The sequence below is a fragment of the Seriola dumerili genome, unplaced genomic scaffold, assembly GCF_002260705.1.
Source record: "Seriola dumerili isolate Sdu_G_001 unplaced genomic scaffold, Sdu_1.0 BDQW01000756.1, whole genome shotgun sequence".
Taxonomy (NCBI): Eukaryota; Metazoa; Chordata; class Actinopteri; order Carangiformes; family Carangidae; genus Seriola; species Seriola dumerili.
Window position 1 is genome coordinate 568,424 of NW_019175011.1, and position 16,261 is coordinate 584,684.

Here is a 16,261-nt window from a genome sequence, read left to right on the forward strand (position 1 = left end):
CATCCACACCCCCCACCCTCCCCCACTGAGCCCACTTCTAGTAAATAAGTTTATTCTATATCTCAAATGGCAGTTCTCCCTTTCTCTGCTCCTTCTTCTTTGTCGCCCCCTCCCCTCCCTCTCATCTTCCATTCCTTTATCCCGGCGCCCTCCCCCAATCCTGTCGTTGTCCGCCGTGCACCGGCTGTGGCGAATGTGTTTTTTAACCTTGACTTGCAGGTGTCGGTGGCAGAATGGGGCATTATTTGTCACCATAAATAGTGTTTAAGCAGCGGCGGCAGCCCTGCAGGAAAAGCCCCAGTGCGCCGCGTGCGAGTGCAGCCCAGGATACTTCATTAATCTTGCTGTCACTTCCGTGACGCTTTTCATTAGTTATAGGGCTATCTGATCAACAGGCAGACTCTCGACTTTTCAAAGCCGTCCAACAGCAGCCGAGAGAGGAGAGAGAGAGAGAAAGAGGAGAAGAGCTGCAGCTTTGTGAGGAGACGGAGAAAAGAGAGGAATGAGACTGTGAGAGAATCAGACGAGGACTTGTGATTGTCTTGGCCTCTAACAAATCAAAGTCTTGTGGGAGGTCGATCCATGTGGAGTCACCGAAGAACCAGCTGACCCTTTCTCAGAAACATCATGTGATACACAGATTTAGTTAGTGAATAATCTCTTCAAGGAGCACTGTAATCCACGTGTTTGTTATTTCTTAAAGTTCGTTTATTTGGAACCGTGAATCTAAAAAACTCCTCTGTTTATTTAACAGATTTTTTTTTTTTTTTTCTAAGACAAACAAAAAACATCTGTCAGTGTGTTGAAAAAATTACACCTGGTTTAAATCAGATAAAGTTAAAATCCTTGAGATTTACATGAAATCAAACCTGGTTCCAGCCCCTGAGCAGTTTCAGTGTCAGTGGTGGAGTCCACCTGTGCTGAAGCTGCTTTAAGTTGCTGCTAACACCAAGTATTCAAAAGCCGCCAGGGGAGAATCGAGGTAGCGCTGACAGAAACCTTTCGACATTTTCTGCATTTTTTTGGTCAGCAGATTATTTTAAATTTTTTGCAAGTGAGTAATGGAACAAGAAGCAGCAGCCGAAGTGAGCCATTAGATGAAGAGCAAGGCCTGGGCCCACACTGCTTACCTCGCCTGTGCGTGACGGTCAAACGACCTCTTGGTTTTCATTTCGCCGCCCCTGGTTTAGAGCGAACACAGCCGGCATGAGACGCACGTCTGAGGCAGCAACGCGACACGTAGAGTTTCCACATGAGGCCTGTTGATAGTCACATTGAAATCATACCAGCAACATTACATAACACTGACTTGTCTAGGCTATAACTGAATATAACACTTGAAAAAAATACAAATAGACATTTCTTGGCTGTTCTGGCAATTGCATGTAATTAAAGGAGAAAGTGGAGGCTACATGTGCACTATATGAAGCCAATGTAAGCTAGAATTATGTCACTAATGCCCTTTTTATTCCAAAATTAGCAGGTATACAAGCAGGTTTTTTAAACGAGGGTAAACCTAAACCTAAAACAGGTAATTGACTCTTTTCACACTGCCAGTTGAGTTTGTCGGGGGGGGGGGGGGGGGCCTGCTATCCGCTGTGCAAACTGGTAAAAAGATCTGTCTCGTCTCGTCCGCGGGTTGGAGCTCCTGTCAGTGTCGAAGCCTCCGTGTGAGACGCTTCGATCGGTGGTTGTGTGTTTTTTGAAACTTATTTCAGGGCTGCAGTTTCACCCTTTCCTCTTCGAGTGCAGTGCAGCTGCTGTGTTTCTGGTTCAACAGCAGCTAGCAAAACCCGGGCGTTGTGTCTTCATCACTGCTGATTGGAGCCGGAGCCGATAAATACCCGTGTCTACTGCAGAGTCATTTGACCTGGGTGTGAATGCCAACCGTTCCTGATAAAAGCCAGATGATTTTTGACCTGAGGAAAAGGGGCTTAAGTTAACAGAACATCAGGTGAAAGGCATTAGTTTCCAGTGCTCTCTCTCTCTCTCTCTGCCTATCTCTCTCTCCACAGCTCTAAACTAAATATAAATTAAATTTATAATGAAATGAAAGCAAACATTCTCTTACTGATGCCATTATTAAAGGCAAACTCAGTGTTTAAAGACAGTGCTGCTGCAGCACTGCTGGCGGTGCAGACACACCCACACCAGTTTCACCGCTGTGGCCCATGTGTATCAGGCAACAATCTGCACATCTTCAACTCCTCTGTTCTTTTTACCGAGTCCTGCTGTTGTGTGCGTCGCATGCAGCATGAAATCAGATCATGGTTGCAATTATTTTTAATCGACTCCTTTATTAAAACAACATTAGTTTGTTTGGTTGAGCTGTAAACGGATACACCGGTTGTTCCTCTGTTGTATTTCTGTGAAAGAAGCTGCTGAAAGGACGTTTGCTGTCGTACTGAAATGTTAAAAACTACAACTTTAGGGGTCATTTACTTGAAACTTGCGCAATTACTTGCCTAATTTAGTTTTATTTCCAACCTTATACAACAAAAAGACAATGTTTATACAGGGGAAACCTGGATACACACTTATTTTCATGCAGAAGATGAATATTTGTGTCAGCTTGTTCCACTGACAAGTCAGTGTAATGCAAGATGTTGTAACACTGTGCAACATCTATTACGGCTACACCTCTTGAGAGTGACTAACTGAAATGTCATAACAACAGAGAGCTGAAAAGAAATCGAACCAAAATTATGAAGCTGAAGTGTTTCATTTTCCTGGGATTGCAGAGCGATTATGAGTCATTCAAATATCATAACTGCACAAGTGGAAACTCGACACCAGATGGGAGAGCTCTGGCCCACATCGCCTCCACCACAAGCTTTTTCTAAGTAGACCGAGTATTACACTGATGACCGATGACTGTGATGGAGGGGTTTATGAACTGCGCTGCTACATAAAACTACGCCACGTCAAATGTGGCTTGTGTGTAACCCACCTACATGTTTGCCGAAGGCGCTGCGGCCCCGCCACCCTCCCACTAAGCCTTCTGGGATTGAATCTGGTTTCCCACCATTTCCTCTCCATGTGTTTTACATCACCGGGTGAACAGCGAACAGGCGGAAGATAACCTGCAGCGAAGAACACAGGCTAAACAAAGTGGTCGGAGGAGCTTTTACCCCGACATTTGATATACACCGTCAGAAACAAGTGGCAGTGCTAAGAGACAAACCTCGCATGCGAGCGAAGCACACGACTGTTTCAAGTTAGAGCAGTGAGTCATCCAAAGACCTCGGTGTTGAGAATAGTTTTATTCCTGAGGATGTCATCAATGATATACGAGATATTGACTGTAGGTATGAGCCGTTTTTCCTCTCTGTGAGGTTCAGGCTGGCGCAGACGGCAGCCTGCAGCAGTGAAGGAATAAAATGACACGTAAAAAACCACTGCAGTAACACTTCCAGTTGCTGTTAGATTGAAAATGGAATAGAAATGGGGTTTCAGGTAATCAGCTTGAAAATGCTGCGGCTGCATACTCTGCAACGCTCGACCGCTCGCCAAACTGTTGATCCATCTCCCATCCTGTTTTTTTTTTTTTTCTTGCCTCAGAGTTTCTCACCAGAGAGGATCAAAGCGTCCTTGCAGCGCTTTTCAACATCCAATACCACCAACCCCCACTTGCTTTTTACCCAATGGAGTAATTGGAAGCAGATAGTGAAGTTACGGCACCGTGGATGAGTACTGTGATTGTTAGCAGGGAGGTTGCAGAGCCGGAACAAGGAACAGAAAGAACAATGATTGCAAAGCAGTTTGAATCAGGTCGACTGCTGAATAATGTGTCTGTGATACTTGATTTCAACATGTCAGTCAGAGGAGGAAAAAATAAAAGAACAACTTCTTCATTAACATATCAGGAGGCTCCCTGCTTTTCCTCCTCTGCTTGTCATAGTTTCTTCACTACTTACGTGACAAGAGTTTAACTTCAACATGAGATCTGTATCTCCAAAATGTCGACAACCTTGTTTCTTCTTGATGACGCAACGACTTTACACACTGAAGATTGTTTTCCCTCCTCTCTCTCCCGTCTGTCTCTTTACTCTCTCACTTGTTGCTTCCTGGTGCTTAAACAACTCATCTAAAAACATGGAGGGTGGCTCAAAATCCCTTAAGGCGGCAAACCAAAGGAGAGGGCGTGGACACCTGAGAGCAGGGCTGTGTGCGCGCCTACGTGCGGTTAGTGTGTCGGTAAAGGTCAGAAGTTACTACATCCTGCGTCCTGTCATCGGTGACTTTTTCAGTATTTAACTGTAACAAAGTGCTTTGGGTTGAACTTCAGTTTCACGGTCTCTGCAGCAGCATTAATAAAAAAGAATTAGTCCATTTTAGATGTGTATTGATTAGATGATATCAATAATAGCTTTTTTTTTTTTTTTTTTTTAAAGGTCCCATCTTTTACACTTTTCTGTTTTATCTTACGTTTTGATCCATAAGAAGATATATTTGTGGTTTAAAGCACCATTTTACCGCTCCTCTTTGAGGCGTCTCTCTGGTGAGCCAATCAGAAGAGAAGCTCTGAGCCTCTCTTCTGATTGGCTCACCGTTTACTGAGTGATTGAATAAAAAATATAGGAGATTTCAGGGTAAAACACAGAAACCAAATCCTGAAAGGTTGGATGGTGGGTCCAGGTGGGCGGGGCTTGGTGACTACTTTGTTGTGACATCACAAAGTTACAGGAAGTCCTGACGGCTGGTTTTAAGGCTCAGTTTCTGAATACAGGCTGTGTGCATTTCTCTGTGGACTGAGGCTTTGATACTTTCACAGTATTAATATAGAAGCTAGAGCTGATCTATAATCCAAAAATACACAGAAATCTGCCTTTTTACAATATGGGACCTTTAAATATTGTATATATGTAAATGTGACATGATCTACTTTTTTGAGCAGGATTAACCTCAAATAGTTGGCAACATTTTATTGATTACATATTAAATACAAAACTTGTATTTTCGTTCTCGGCAACAGGATTGAACCTGGAAATACAAGATCTTCCTTCTTTACAAAAATGTAAGTTGTCTTGTTTATGTTTAGTAAATTTTATTACTGTTTCATAGTTTTACTACACATGTATATAAAGCCAAAGCATTTGTATACATATGCTTAATATTACCTGATGCCTGGATCAACAGTGGAAAAGTGGATGATGTTGTTTCTTCGAGCATTTTAATACATTTTGAAAAGTTTGAGTCTCTGTCCAGGTTAGCTGTGGTCAGCTTCGCTTCACAAAAGTTATCAGGAATCGAAGCTGACTACAGCTGCTCTCCTCCAAGAAGGAGCTAATTAATCCTTGCCATCTTTCAAACGTAGGCAAATTGAGTATTTAATAGTGAAAACATAGATTTTTTGTGGATTATTCCTTTGAGTATTTTGACCACTGCTTCCACCATCGTCTGCAGGACCTCTCTTTTCAGATCAGACATCTCCTCCTGACTCCACTCGTCATTTCCTGCAGTTCACACCTTTGTATAATCTCTGTCGGCCCAGTTTATGTTAACGACAGCGTCCAGAGTCAGACCAGTATAACGTGTCAATATCAGCCTTTTATCCGCCTGTCAGGTCACCGAACTCCTGATGCGACGTCGGTTCCACCCGGTAACTCTGCGATGAAATCTCATTTTCTGCACACATTTCATTTCTTCATTTAATTTGTTCAATTCATTTGTTCAATTATACGAAGAAGAATGACGCAGTGTCCGCACTGATGAAACGGCTTTAAAAAAGGAGTAAAACAGCTGGGGAGCTGCTCTGAATACAGAAATGAAGACGGAGGAACTGAAGCCCTCTTCCCTCCGTTTCAGCTCAGTGCCTTTTATCAGACTGCGGGAGACTTCAATTATACTGACTGTTTTGTAAGTGAATACTTAATTTTAAGGCCTAATCTGCACCAGAGATTCCTTTACGTAAAATATATGGGTCACCATGCCTTGACAAGCTGCTAATCTTTAAAAAAAAAGTGATTAGTCAGACTTGCAAAGGAGGGCTGTAGAGTCACACGAGTCTCAGGGATGTTTCAGAGTGTTTTGGACTGAAAGTGTGTATAATATAAAGTATTAGGCGTCATAAATCCCTACTAGAAACATTTGTCAGCAACCTTTATTTTGTGGAATTACAATAGTGCAGAAAGTCCAGTAACCTTGATCTGAAAACATCACAGTGGCCAAGCAGAAAACATCAGGGAAGTCATGCTCCAGCAATAAAACCAATTCCAGATTTACTCTGCAGCTTGGCTGTTGTGATTCCTTCCACCTCTATTTCCCTTTCTCTTTTCAATCTCCCTCTCTCCCCCCTTTTCTTTCCACTTTATCTGTCTTTACAGCTTGTAAAGCCGAACAGCCAGAAAGAGACGAGCCGAGGTATTGATCTCAGGGGGAGGGAGAATTGCTGCAGTCTAACGAACACAAATTGGTGTCAAAAACTCAGCACTCAACTAAAAGACAAGTTTGCCTCAGATAAATGTTTACCACCGCTCGAAGAGATCTGAGGGAAAAGACGAGATTAACCAAAGTGCTTAGACAAAAGAGGCATCAAAGTTTAAAGATTATTAAAAAGGAAGAGCTTTCTGAGCTCAACAGGGCTGAGATCTAAATGTCATCTGTGTTTTTTTGTTTTTTTCAGTCTAATCTTGGACCATTTTACTCCCTCCCTATGTGTTCAGGCATAATATGGAAATGCAAGACTGTAACGTAGAACCACTTCAGGCCTTTGACTATGAAGTCATTCAGAGAAAGCAAAGTCAAAACAAGGGCTCTGCCATTTCTGTAAAAACATGGGGAGTCTGGTGGACGCTGGAATGACGTGATCTAAGACAACAGGCGTCCAAAATTCATTTTGTTCGTCGGCACTTCGGCCGCCAGCGCCTGTCACTCCCCCCCCCCCGAACTACAGCGAGGATTATTCTCTCCCTCCACTCCCCCTTTTGACACGAGAGCAGAAAAAAAAACCCAACGGTTGAACCTCTCTACCTCTGCCAAACTCTACACGCAAGGTTCCCAGTTTTAACAGCATCTAATTGGATACTGATGTGTTCCTGACGAGCTTCTCTCCCTCGTGCAGGCTCTTTTAAAGGCCATCGCCGGTACTAAATCAGCGAAGGGAGCGACGTGTCCAAAGGGATGGCAACTATCTAAACATCTGTTTTTACAGGGAACAGAAAGAGTAAACTGTGGTTTGTGCAGCTCGTAACCCATGGAGATACAGCAGAAAACAAAAAAGATCCCATCCCAAGCAATGACACTGACATACACAGTACCATTACATTAATAAAGACAAAGTGCAGACGTAAAGACTTATTGAATTGGATGAGATCTCCTTTGTGGCTGTACATGATGAAATATTACTGGCTTGGCTGCGCGGCCAATCATCTGACTCTTGTTATCTTGAAAGCTGAGGAGGTAATAGCGGTGGAATGTCATTAGCCACACACCGGAGACGGCTTTACGAGCACTTGTGACAAACTGCATCGTTGTCTTGACATTGTCAAGTCAGAACTGACGACTTAAAAAATTCTAAGTACTGTCCAAGAAGCAGTACGTTATCCCGCTTGATCTCCTGACTGCGACTCTTTCCCCTGTTGTTGTTGGCCATCCCAGGGCTTAATTAAACCTGCCAGGAACGGGGCGTTTCTGTGGGAATAAATCAAGAGAGCTCTCGACTAACACACAGACCCGTGGCACTAAAGCCGATCTGGTGCGGTCGTATCGATTGCAGCCCTGCGCGGCTCAACCAAGCCTTCAGGATGTTGGGTCAATGCGGATCTGATTTGCATCAACGTCTCAGGAAACCGAGTTGAAAGTCCCCCCACCCACCACCACCACCACCACCACCACCACCACCACCCTGAAATCTCCAAACGCACTCTTGGTGTGGCTGCTGAGTGTTTGTTGAGGTCATTATGGAGGCCAGAAGAAATGACAGCTGAAACAAACCAAGACTTATCTTTACTGCACTTAACTGTTAGATTGTGTTTCCATCCGGATCAAAGCTGGGTGCCGAAGCATCAGCTGGGTACCTTGAGATTCGGCTTGTTTGTTTGTTTGCTTGTTTGTTTGTACTGTCAGTAGGAATCTCGCCAACAGGCAGTTTATCTCTTTTATGTATTCTTGGAAAAAGCTGTTCAAAAAACAACCGACCTACTGAAGTCAGCATAATCTTTCACAGTCCTGGAAAGTTCATTATTATGTAAATATTTCATCCTAATCTGTGTTTTCATTTTTATTCTTTCTTATTATTTTCATTGACCTATTTCAATGTTCTCTCCCAGTTCTTTAAATATAAAATACTCACTTTAGACTCTTGTGTTACATGAGACAAACCTGCTTCCTGTTATAGCAGAAACAGTATTAGAATTAGCATTAGAAACACAATGGCAACATATAATAAGTGAGTAAAGGTCCATAAATTAATGTTGGACAGAGACATTTAAGTGTGCCATTTTTCAAACTGAGGAAATCTCACTGTGGAACGAAACCCGGTGGATATTTTCCTCACAAGTGGTGCAGATCTCGGGCTTTAAAAGATCAATTTTCCTATCAAATCTGTCTTCATTAGTTTTTCGAGAGCCGAGAATTTGCCTGACATCAGGCATGCACAGGCCTGAGTAAGCACTCCGCTGCCTATACAAGCATGTCATACATCCACTTGCAGTGCTTAAGATGCATTTGTGATCCAGTCCAAAACTTTCTTGGCTGGGCAACAAAGGCTGCCTTTGTAAACCATCTGAGAAGATGTTTGCTGTATTTTCCAGCATCACCGGATTAGCGAGCTGAGAGGAGGGAGGAGGAGCTGCGGAAGGTCGCCGCTACAGTTTCTTAGCTAACATTTCAGTGAGGTCTCGGCTTAATGAGGCATTTATTCCCAAAAAAAAGGGACACACATGTAACAGATCTGTTTTTATTCTTTCAGTGTATTTGTACTGAACCACTGTGAGTCCGTATTAGCCCTTCTTCCTTGTGTAATTAACAATAGTGATTTCTATTTTCTGGAACGTGCAGGACACGTGAAGACTAACTTGCTCTAATCATGAAAAGGATAATTAAAATATAATTTCTGACTTTGATTTCTCAATTAATAATGTCTGCAGCAGCTGTTTTTGTCAGTTAATGGAAGCTGTGTTGTAGGTTTTGTCCAAATTCACTTTTACTAAGATTTCCGCCAATTTTTTCATCCAAATGTGGTTTGGGTTTAATCGAGTTTAATCGATCATCACTAACCAAGGGCAATTCTGTCTCTTATAAAATATGTTTATGTAATACTAATTTGCATTGCCAAATACGCAATTTGTTACAAAACCGAATCCACATAATGACTCGCTGTCAGCTTTGTTTTTGAGTGAGAGAAGCGCTGCATTTATTCAATGCACGAGTTTATAGGAAGGTGGTCGGGGCGGATGGTGGGTGCAGGACTTCAATTACCAAGACTGGGGTTTGCTTCCTGCATCCTGCATCCGTAAAGCACTTGTCTAGAAATATACATTTAAGAAGACAAGGTGGCCAAGAGGTAACAACCCCTCATCTAATGTGCAAAGTACTGTATATAGTTGTGTTTGAATTTTTTTTTTTACCCACTCCTCCTTTTGACTCCTTGTTTACTTTTTGTTGTCCAATGTGGCTTTATAAATAAGTGCCAAATAACCACTGAAAGTCAGGGACAATGTAATCAATACAATTTTGTGGATATACTCATCCCTTAAATATTTTTTACAAGACAACAGAAATGCTCAGCTCTGCGTATCTGTGCTTGTTCATTCGAGGGAACAGATTAACTTCTTTTCTTTTTTTTTTGTGTAGGAGTAGTGACAGGATCAGACCCCTGACGTCTGCCCATGTCTGTGCTTTTGTATTTTCTTCCATTCGTTTGTGCCTAACACTCGTCTTGGCATCACTGTTTTCACATTATCACCCATAGAGCAGGCCAAACGTGTCTCCTCCACCTCTGCTCATGCTTCACTGAGAATCCTACTTGTGCATTCTTTTATATTTTCTTCCATTGGGCTTCAATCGTAAATTTAACACAATGTGTAACTCAATAAAAGACATAACCTCCAGGTTATTTACAGGGAGCCTCCGACTACTATCATCTGGGCCCATAATGCACGGAAAGAATGTGCACCTTGTCACAGGATGACACCCAAAGCCCAATAAATCCCGCTGCTGCCACTGCACCACAAGATAAATGGAAACCTCCTCTGTCTGAATTACCTGCGCCCACACCCCAACCCCTACCCCCCCACCCCTGACCCTCCTGTCCACCAGCAGTCATTGTCAAGGTTACCTAGAGCGATGCACTTTGTGAGGGATCAGCACTCTTTATTTTCCATCATCACAGTCGTGAGCCTCATACAGCCGGAGTAGAAGACGTCCCGCCTGAAGGAGAGGAGGATATCATCACATGACGTCTGGCTGACAGCTGAGTGAACTGACTCAGCCGCCCTGCAGGAAGCACAGATGAAGGAAAAGCATTTATTTATTCAGGTTGGAGTTTAATTAATATCATGCCAGAGGTTAAAAACAGCCCGTTTCGGAAAAACAATAAATGTATTTTTCATGTCCCCCACCTCTCTCTCTGCAGTCTGTGCTCATGCCATGACACGTCCTCGGTCATTCAATCCCTGCTTTTTCCATTGTTTCGTTTTATTGTGAACTAAATATTTACAATCAGCGGGATGACAATAAATCAGCCGTCTTTTGCTTTCATTCGTTTTTTCATTCCCTCGTCACGCGCAATATCTCAGACACAGATTGGAGTTTTCATTGTACAAACACAGCTGCATTGGGAGCGGGAATAATCATATTGGTTGGTTAAACCTCAACAGGCAGAGTCAACAAACCAACATTTTTTTCAGACCCCTGGAAAGCGAAAACGTCGACTGATGGAAAAGGAACATTGATTCAAATTTAAATAAAAATGTGAAGAGTAAACACGAGGTTGGAGTCATAAGTTGATATGAGGCGTTACTGTTTTTGAGTTGTTCCTCCAGGACATGCTCCACTGGACGTGCACGTGACTCTGTTGATTCTGCGTTTGGCGTCACATAAGCTGATGATTGTGGACGTATTAATAGTGCCTTTGGAGTGGGAGGAGCTACCGGTTCCAGAAGTGTTTTCTGTATTCACGTTTAATATTTTTCTTTAAACAATAGACACAGTGTTACTTCACGTAGAACCACAGGATTTGTGCGAGTAAAAACACAACGAGCCTGTAAAGTCGGACTGACCAACTAGATCGGTTTTCACGTTTAGCATGATGATGTTTAACGCCCCCGACAACCTCTCTAGTCTCTTCCTGTCACTTGTTAGTAAGTAACCCATTAAAAAAAACATCTACTTTGGGACGGGGAACTGGAAGTGCTAAAACGCTCATTCGTGCTGCACTCTATTGTTGCCAAATGAATCCAAAATGAATTTTAAACTTAACGTTTGGATATTTCATGCAGAAATGCACCTTAGTTAACGTAGTTAACTCCTACCTTTATGTTTAGCATGAACAATGACTGGTAACTTTAACTTTTTCTTCTTCTTTTTTTTTTTTTTTTTTAAATCAAAAGAACCAAATTAAAGAAGATATTTTCTAATGTTGCACAGAGTTATCTAACTCCTAAAAGCTGCGTCTATGTTACTATGACTACTGTAACCAAGCAGGAGGACCGAATCAGCCTAGCAGCACGAGTTGGTATAGACCACAGTTTACAATAAGCTACAGCACTTAATAGCAGTGTCTCCACTCTCATTCCCTCTGTTTCTTTGCCTGAAAAGTTATGAAAGATTATTTTGGAACGTTTGCAGAACTTCAGCACTGCAGCAGATTTTGTTTTGATCAAAGCATGAGCAGAGACTGCTGTGCTCAGAACTTGTCACAATTACCACCTATCGCTTAAGCGCTTCTGTGAAATCATTTCTGATCAACAGTGCAGAAAACTAAGAAAAATAAATGATTCTTTTATCATTTGAAGCAGGGGGTCCCCCACACAGTGGTATTAAACTGTAGCGCACACGTGCCTCTGGAGCATCAACGTGGAGAGAATCATCGCTGCCATGTTGAACTTCCAGAGCACTAATGGATCTCGAGGAGTGTGTTTGCTGCGCGTTGCCAGTTGATGAGTCCGGAAACTTGCAGGTATGTATTTCATCTCCTTTCCCTGAAGCCTGTGACCCACACCAACACAGCTGTGCTTGTGTTGTTCTGCTGCAATGCTTTTATGCCCCTTTAAATGAATTTGTTAATGTAACTGTGAGGGCGTCTGCATCATTCACACTGGAATATTTTAGATTTTTTATTATTTTATAGCCTATTTTTATTCATTAAGATGCTTTAAAGCAAAGTAAAAGAAATAAAATAAAATGCAATGTTGCTGTCATGTGAGTACACACAAAGGATTTTATTACTTGTTATGTATGATGCATTATGTGTAATGTAGGGCCTCAGAGGGCTTGAGTAAGATATGACCACAATTGGTGCCATATGGATCTTGTTAAGTGAAAAAAAAATGAGCTTGTGTATTCAGCAGAGCTATGAATAGAGCGGCGGGAGGAGGATAGTTTGAAGAGAGGCCGGCGGAGCTGTACAGTAGCATCATTTAAAGACATATGTTAATAAATAATAATAATAATGTTTTTTTTATGGTTTATAATTCTGCAGTTCTTCTGCCGACAAAATCCCAGCTGGCTGTCAACTAAGAGAAACGACACAAAGCTCTCACCATGAGCTTCAGTGAAGGAAAGTTGTTCACCGCTGGCTCCGTCAATGTCACAACCTGCCAAGGCCGAGTCAGCACAACTCAGAAACCACACTGGACTCAACCAGTGGGAAAATTAACAATAGCACCACAACGTAATGAGGGCGAAAACAAATTAGGAGCAAGTTCATTAAAAATTTTCAGTTGTTCAATAGGCCCTAAAGTTTGCGGTTTGGCCAACACAGCAGCTAAATAAACTCCACGTCATGCAGAGCAGTAGTATGGCAGTGACCCTAACCCTGTAACAAGCAGAAGACCTGTATTCAAAGCATCATCAACACAGAGTTATTACTCATGCATTAAGTCTTTGCGATTGCAGAGCAACCAACTTTAATCCTAAATATGTTGAAACACACGTCCAAAGGCAGTGACGCGAAACAACAGCAACAATTTTACTGAAGAGAAGAAGACTGGTAGAAAAGGTAATTTGTGCATCACCAAACTGTAAGTGACATGTAAGTTTATATTCTTTTAATGCTGCTGTGTAGTTTAATCTGAAAGGAATTGTTTGACACTTATTTGCTTCCTGGCAGAGAGTTAAATCGCAGGATCGATACCACTCTCATATCTGTTCAGTACAGCCAACAGTCAGTTAGCTTAGCTTAGCACAAGCATGGGAAACAGGGGGAAACAGCTTGTTCTATTGTGTGGAAAAATAAGCACCCAACAGAAAATCTTAAACTCACACAACGTCTTAATTAGTGAACAGGTAAAGATGCTGACTGGAAGGCTTCGTTCAAAATTGTTCTTTATGGTATGTAACTTCTTAACCAAGAAACATGAATATATAGTTTACTTTGTGATTATTTTTATATTCCAGATTTCATGTTTTGCATTTTATATTTTTAGATTATAATCTAAAGATTATATTTAGATTATATTTAGATTATAATCTAAAGACAAAGCAATGACAAAAGCTGAATAATGTTTTTGTTAAAGATTGTTAGCCTGCAGAACTTTATGCATTTTGTGACAGAAATAAACAAGAAAATCCTGTTGAATATTAAAGCATTTTAAAGATTTGTCACATTTTCATTTACATTTAAATTTCAACCATTTGTAGGACAGAGAAAACGGCACGGAGAATACAAAACTTCTTTTTTGGAAATGGGTAATCTTTTCAGGGGACGGACACCAGCACTATAGGGAAGAATTTTCCAGATTTACCGAAAACACTTGAATGTATCTTCATCCCGCCGTCGCCTATTAATCTGCAGGAAAAAGAAAAAATACACTCAAGAACAAAATAGACCCAGACACACGAAGTACATCTCCTCCAGAAGCCGTTTCATGCAGCGCTCTGAGTGTTTTACAGCAGATTCTTCTATGAACGTGATTATCTGTCTATTCCATATGAAAGCAATGAGCAGATTTCCTGTGAACACTGTTACGGTGATTTGCAGGTGAAAGAACTTCTCTGTATCTTTGTTACAAACTCAACATTTTCCCAGTTTCAGCCTCGAAGCTCAGACCTCACGTCACCTACAAAACTTCAAAACAGTTTTCACTCGGTTGCAGCTGCAGGCGAGAGTCCAGCCGAGCAGGGAAACAGTGGTGGAGTGGTGGAGAGGAAGGAGCGCCTATACAATCAAATTAAATAGAACAGCCAAGGAACAAGGACACTAAAGGAAGCAGCGTATGTAAAACACATAGCCTTATTTGTTGCTGTCCTGCGGGAAGCAGCGGTGTCTGTCTCATCAACAAGGCCTCAAGAATGTGCAGTATCATTAGTACAAAACGCTGGGGCTGAAAAGAGGAGCCCTGCTGCTTCGTGTTATCACGTAATCAGAACAAGTGCGGGAAGACACAAATAAGGAGAGACGGAGACGAGAACCGAACAAAATCACAGAGGGATCTTACACCAAGGTGAGTTTACCGAGACGTGACGCCTGAACGAACGACGTGGAGGCGAGACAAAAGGAAGACTTTCACAGCACCACTTTACTCTCTCTTTTTCTTTTAAAGATCATTTTTCCAGACGTCCCTTTTTTTTTTTTTTTTTTGCCTTTGATGAGCTCTGCACTTGCCGGCAGGGCAACAGCGAGACACCATCTTATTTCACCTCCCCCCCCCCTCCCCTCCCCTCTGTAAAGTGATGAACGCAGCATTTCCCTGAAGCCTTATCTGCAGCAACACGGTAACACGCAGCGCGCCGCTCCACTTCCATATCTGTGAACATAAAACCAGAGAAATGTGACAGCGCTCGTAGACTCGACTGCGTCTCAGCCGTTATCACACATGCAGGGGGTAATGTGTTTAAACACTGCTGCTGCTTGTTGTGCCGATCCCTTCCTCAGATGAACACGTCGTCAGGAACCTGATAGATGAGTTAAACTCTTACATGAGTCACGCGACGGCACAAATGTGCTCCATTTTCACAAAGCCTGGTAACCCCTCACCTGGCAAATAGGAGCTGACAACGGAGAGGCTCCTTCATTTATCAACTGCAGGGGTAAAAAAAAAAAAAAGCTGATATCCTTTTGCATACAGATTGCAAAGCCTTATGGGAAAGTCAGTCACCAAAGAGGCACATCTGTGATAATCTAAATCAAAACTTAGTGGTGCAGTCAACAAGTTTGCAGCTCGGTTTATTTTTCCATCACAGAGAGCAGATGTAGAAGTAAACTTTGAGCTCTTAACAGATTTTAAATTCTTCATATCTTTAAAAGACAATCTCCCAAACTGCCGCCAGGCGTGAACTGAGAGAAAGGAGAAAAAGATCAGGTCTGTTTCACATCAGCACCGTTTCCAGTTTACTCCATATTACACACAATCCATTCTGGGAGCTCTTCCTGATAGGTGTAACGTGATCTCAGAGAACATCTCCCCGAGTTTGTTTTGAGCATGTATTTATCTGGGGAGCATCAGCTGAGCACAGCGCCCCCTCTGGTCAACTCCTACTTCCCCTGTTTCTGTTTCCCAGCACAGCCAACAACAGGCTGCGTTTTGCTTCTTACGAGGGAGCGGGAAACATTATTAATTTATTTTCTCCTAACCACATTTTCCCAGACGATCCGGGAACTGGTGACTCTCTCCGATCACAAAACTGATCTCTAACCTCTGCAGAGGGTTGGCCGCTCGCTCCGTACGTGCACTGAATCGCATTCAGCATAAAGTAGCTCGTAAATATTTTTAGCTCACCGCGCATTCGTGAAAAGTGACTCTCCTTATCAAGTATCCTTTCCCTCAGCGCAAAACCTCGGGCTGTATACCTATTCACAATCCTTTGTAATAACATTTTCAAAGTTGGGAGTAAGATTTGCAAAAGCTGGAAGCACTTACCTCCATTTGCTGATATAATATATTTAGCAAGTTAGAAATTAAACATTAAATTGATTAATTCAGGATTATTAATATCTGATGATGATGGTTTAATTATAAATGAGGACTGCTGTGGTAATGGAGGATGTTGTTTAACATTGTGCACTGCAGAGATGAAGTTTTTAGTTTTTTTTTCTTACACCCTGAGTGCTGGGCGCCGCCTTCCTGGCCCAGATTTTAGGGAGGACAAAAGGAGACAA